The following is a 6000-nucleotide window of genomic DNA, read 5'->3' as shown; positions in this document are numbered from 1 at the left end:
AAGCGACAATACAATTAATTTAGCGAGAAGAAGCGTCAAGAAGACTATAAAGCGACTATACATAAATAAAAAAAATATCATTGCAACAACTTACTCCCAATAGATATTAAAAAAAAAACATGCATTATTTTTTATTGTAGGGGCGGTTATAAAACATTTTTTATATTACTGTACATTGATAGATAAAAAAATAAGTTTTTATTAAGAAAGGGATTGTCTAGTTTTTATAAGATATAAAAAAAATATGTTTTAAGCACACGCTAAAAATTGGCAATCAAAACAAAAAAAATCCAATTTCCTTTTAAAGAATTTATTGAATCAAAACCATGCAATATAATTTCCTTTCTAACAGTGAAATTCTTCTTTTTCATAGCTTCACCCTATCTTCTTGTCGCTGTTTGTCTCTAAAATTCTTTTTGTCTCTTATTAGTGAAATTAATCAGTTCCGTCCTTAACTTCCGTTTTTACACTACAAAACAACCACACAATTAACGATGCCTAGTCCTTGTTGGTGTGTACCTGAGTGTCATTTAAGGGGAGGACATGCATTTTTAAATGACTTGATAAGGAGGAAAAGTTGGATCAACGCCATGGCTCAACGTGCGATGCAATCGTAGAGCCCATATCAATCAGCTGTTGTTTGCAAGACACATTTTACTGAAAACGACTACGTTCAGGAAACTATTCATGGTAAAACTGGATTTTCTTTAAGAAATATATACTGTTATTTATATAATCGCCATGTAAGTAAACCAAAGTCTGTTTGCAAACGCAATTATCGTTTTAGAATAAAAAGGGGGGGGGGGGGGGGGTGAATTCAAGACGCCATAATTTATATATCATCTGTTTGACATTTTTTGGTTAATACTACAATTGTATGCTTTTTCTACAAGAGATATATTATACTAATAATTATTTTAGCAGTAATTATGTTAATTTAGGTTGTAATGACAAGAATTCATGAGCTATGCCTCCGGCTCTCTTGAAAAATATCAATGACAATGTAAACAGGAACAAAACATTGACATGAATGATGCTCTCCACCTATGTTATAGTTATTTAGGTATGTGTGTTGCACAAGTCTTTCACAAGTTTCAAAAAAGCTAATGTTATAAAACTTTTTTCAGGGCACAAACCCCCTTTAAAGAGGCTTGTCTACTTCCATTCCCATCCTATTTTCATGCACCATTTGTAAGCAAGAGACTGAATGGTTTGCAAAATTAAAAATCAGGACGGTGTCCTGTTGAACCAAAAGAACTAAACTGGATGACTATTGTAGGAGAAATCTAGAGGAAAGTTTTGATTTGTGAAATTGGTTTTCCTGAACAGATATTCATCCTGCAGGAAAGATTTACAACTGTCCACCACCAACTGACGAGCTAATGTTGAGCTTCACAGATGGAATTACTCAAACACCATCAATGCCTATGTTTTCAGCACAAATTCCACAAATCATGACACACTGAGCTGTGCATTTTTTTTAATACCTAACAGAGTCGATAAATAAACATATATTGTGTCATTTTAGAACTTGTATTTTGCCAAAGGAAGCATGAATGAAAGTAGTGAAATTCATTTTGCTTTGATATATAGATTTGAATTACAATTGTTCATGTTATTGTCATGCATAAAATAAGGAGATGTGGCACAATGTAAATATGATATTCTATGAGTTTATCAAAATAAAGGGAATAAGAAATGGGTATAAGCAGTTACAGGTACTACTGTACAATCTCCAACAATGAGAAAAATTCATACTGTAAAGAGAATTTCATATTTACAAGTAATATAAAAAAGATGTGGTATGATTGCCAATGAGACAACTATCCAGAAAAGACCAAAAATGACACAAACATTAACAATTATAGGTCACCGTACGGCCTTCAACAATGAGCAAAGCCCATACCGCATATAGTCAGCTATAAAAGGGCCCAATAAGACAATGTAAAACAATTCATGCGAGAAAACTAACAGCCTTATTTATGTAAACAAAATGAACGAAAAACAAATATGTAACACATAAACAAACGACAACCACTTAATTTGAGGCTCCTGACTTGGGACAGGCACATACATAAATAATGTGGCGGGGTTAAACATGTTCGCGGGATCCAAACCCTCCCCCTAACCTTGGACAATGGTATTACAGTACAACATAAGAACGAACTATAAAAATCAGTTGAAAAAGGCTTGACTTATCAGATAGACAAAATTTAACCAAACTTAGCCCAAATCATCATTGTCGTATCTAATTTAAAAAATGTGTGGTTTGACCCGGTCAACCAACCGAGATGGCCACCATGGCTTAAAATAGAACATGCAGGTAAAATGTAGATTTTGGCTTCTAACTCTGAAACCTAAGCATTTAGAGCAAATCTGAGATAGGGTGAAATTGTGTCTGCAATATAACCATAATGTGTATATCCTAAACAAGATCGGGATCTTGTTGTTTCTGTTGTTCATTACAGCGTGCGTGCATCTTCTATCTGTCTTGCCTCGTCTACTGATTTCTCACATTTAGCCATTGTATCTAAGTGTTCATGACAGTGTATAATACTGTCTTCTGCTCGAGTGTTCGTTAGGAATGACATACATGATGAAGCCATTACATCTAAGTGTTCATGATAGTGTATAATACTGTCTTCTGCTCGAGTGTTCGTTAGGAATGACATATATGATGAAGACGTTGAGCCCAGTTTTGTATAAGCTTTCGAAATGGCTCTTTCAATATTGTTAATTTCAATTGAGCTTGTAAAATATTTTCCAAATCAACTTTTTTTCTTTCTCTTTGAAAATTATGTAAAAAGTAAAATCACAAAAATACTGCACTCAGAGGAAAATCAATTTGGAAAGTCCATAATCACATGGCAAAATCAAAAAAACAAAACGCATCAAAAACGAATGGACAAGAACTGTCATATTCCTGACTTGGTACAGGCATTTTCAAATGTAGAAAATGGTGGATTAAACCTGGTTCTATAGCGCTAACCCTCTCACTTTAATAACAGTCTCATCAAATTCCGCTACATTTACATGATGCGTTAAATAAACAGTCACAATTAATAAAATAGTCAAAATATGGGTACATCAGTCATCATCGTATAACAATTTTAAAAGGAACAATTTAACAGGACACAAAAACATCTACTATCTACGAACACATGGATTGATTTGAGTGTCTGACGTCAGAAAAATTAGAACATTGCGAATACAAAAGAAGATGTGGTATGATTACCAATGAGTCAACTCTCCACAAGAGACCAAATGACACACTCACCTTTGACAATGAGAAAAAGCCTTTACCGCTTAGTCAGCTACAAGAGGCCCCGAAATGACAATGTAAAATAATTCAAATGAAAATTATATCGCAAAGCCCAATTGAATATTCTTCATGTACAACCAAGTATCTATATATGAACATAGTATAAGCAGATGAGGAGTATTTTCCTTCATGTAAATCCTTAGAATGCTTTCAGCAACTTAAGAAGTTTTTGTCCATTTAAAAGAGAGAACTTTTCAGATTTATAATTAAAAGAACAAGAATGTGTCCCAAGTACACGAATGCCCCATCCGTACATCATTTTCTATGTTTTGTGTGCCGTGAAAATGGGATACAATCTCTTAATTTAGCATTAAAAAATCAGAAAAAAACATACCATAGGGAACATGTTTACTAAGTTTCAATTTGATTAAATTTCACCTTCATCAAAAACTACGTCGACAAAAAAACTTTCGCCTGAGGCGAGAAAGACATACGAACACAGGAACAGACGTTCAGACCGGAATGGATAATGCTCATTAATGGGGCATAAACAAATAAATTTGAAATCATCATAGAAATAAGTTTAGCAACCTGAATACCATACTTTCCAAAACCTAGTTAAAGGATGAATACATTTTTCTGCATTAAAGGCTCTTCACTTTCACTAATTCTAAAATTAAATAGGTGCAGTTGCTTAACATTTTCCTTCAAAATAAAGACTTGCGATAAAATTATAGTAAAAAGTAAATATCTACCTTTAATATAACTTAACCCTAATTAAGTGTTCACAAACAATTATAATAAAACTTTTTATACTAAATCTCAATCATATTTGAAACACTTTTCAATTGTAGGAGACCTTGATGTTGCCCTATGGCTTTTTAAGTTAACCTGTTTTAAAACTTTTTCATTAATGATTACCAAACATCTTTTAATCTAAACAATAAGCAAATATTTCATGAATGAATAAAATAAAACAATATTTACGTTTCCCTTTGTCTTGTTTTCCCTTCTTCCCCCTGCCCCTGACAATTGGGCACCTCTTCCTTTTCCTTGCATTTCCTCTTTCAGATCTACAAAGTTGACACTTTTTATTAAAATAACATTGTGTAGTTACTTGCAAAAGAAATTCATGTAGTCAAGACAATGACAGAGGTGACATTAACATTAATGTTGTGATTGGAAAATTATTTTTTTTTTTAAATAAATGGTGATTTAGAGTTTTAAACTTCTTTCAATTATCTTGTTATAGTAAACACTCTACTGCTTTTCAGTAAAACTTCAAAAAATGTATGAATTCCAAATATTTTTTCAAATCTTGAAATTGTTCTAAGATTGACTAACCTCATTAATTCATATCCCTTGTAAAAGATAAGACAGAGGCAAATATAGAATATCAGAAGCAATGTGTTTTGGGATAAATCATGTGTTTGATTTTAGTGAAAAATATATATTACTGAAGATTTATTATCAAGCTGACTGTTTTACCTTGATATACCCCCGGCAGTGTAAAGCTGTTGCTAAATACCAGATTTCCCAGATCTTCCTTCTTTCTTCTAGCAAGATCTTTTCCTGCCCCTTCTGTAAAATTAAACTTGTATTTGTTTGGTGTCAAGAAACTATCCTTCTGAATTTTGTTTTTCTTGTAAAAACAATAGTCTTTTGACGACCGGGATATTTTCAAGTCCGTTCCAAAGCGATTGACCATATGACATGTACCAAAATACTTATATATTTTTTAACGAATATCGCTGTTGCCACCATGAAATTACCAGCTGGATTGCCCTTGACTAATGGCAGGGATTCCCAAAATGTCTGATGACCCTACCATGCAGAGAAAGTTTACTTCCATTGATGCTCCATTGTAGGTTATCAACTCCACATTCTGTGCATACGACTCGTGTAAGCAATGACCTCATGGAGCTCTGAAAACTCGTACACTTTGGTTCTGTGTTGATTTGTTGAGAGGAGTCTGAAGAGGTTGACTAATTTGACTCATGGGACTTTTAATTTTTTTAAATTTTATAAAAGAAAGACTTACCTCTTACTTTTAGCAATGGCGCGACATGGTGCATTTGAACTGAAGTGGCTTTAAACTTGATCCACACACTATCCCCTTTTTGGCATGGGCATGGGCTGCAGGCAAATGTCATACCCATATCGCTTTATTTCAGAGTACTGCTGGATTGGCCTACCAAGTGCACCAGCCATAAACAGAATCTGTAGCAAACCTTCAGAAAAAAAGTATTCATTAAGGTGCCATGAACTACATTACCAATAAATTATGTCAAAACATACGTCAACATTTAAAGCACGTTTTACTATAAGATAAATACAGACTTTATATGCATCCTTGATTAGACCAGTGGAGAAGGATAGCAACTTTTATTTTCAACTAAATAGGTTAACTCAATGCTGAGATTAAAACACTCAAAGATTTTGAAAGACACTAAGATAATTACAGATTTTTTAAATATTCTATAATACAAATTACCACAGTCTAGGTTTAATTTTGCAGTTTCCATAACCTCAGATACTAATATTTTAGTGCATAGAAGCTACATATATCTATCAAGTGAAAATACCATAAAAACAGATGAAATGCACTTTTAAAATATTATATAAAATTATTCCAATGAAAAAGAAATTTTTATAATTATACATGGAGGTTGATGAAAACCAAAATGAATCTCAGAACCAGAATGAAATAGCCTTGTTAGGTGTTACCATCGCAACAT

This window comes from Mytilus edulis, chromosome 11 (assembly GCF_963676685.1).
Source record: "Mytilus edulis chromosome 11, xbMytEdul2.2, whole genome shotgun sequence".
In the NCBI taxonomy this organism is placed as follows: Eukaryota; Metazoa; Mollusca; class Bivalvia; order Mytilida; family Mytilidae; genus Mytilus; species Mytilus edulis.
This window is presented reverse-complemented; position numbering follows the sequence as displayed.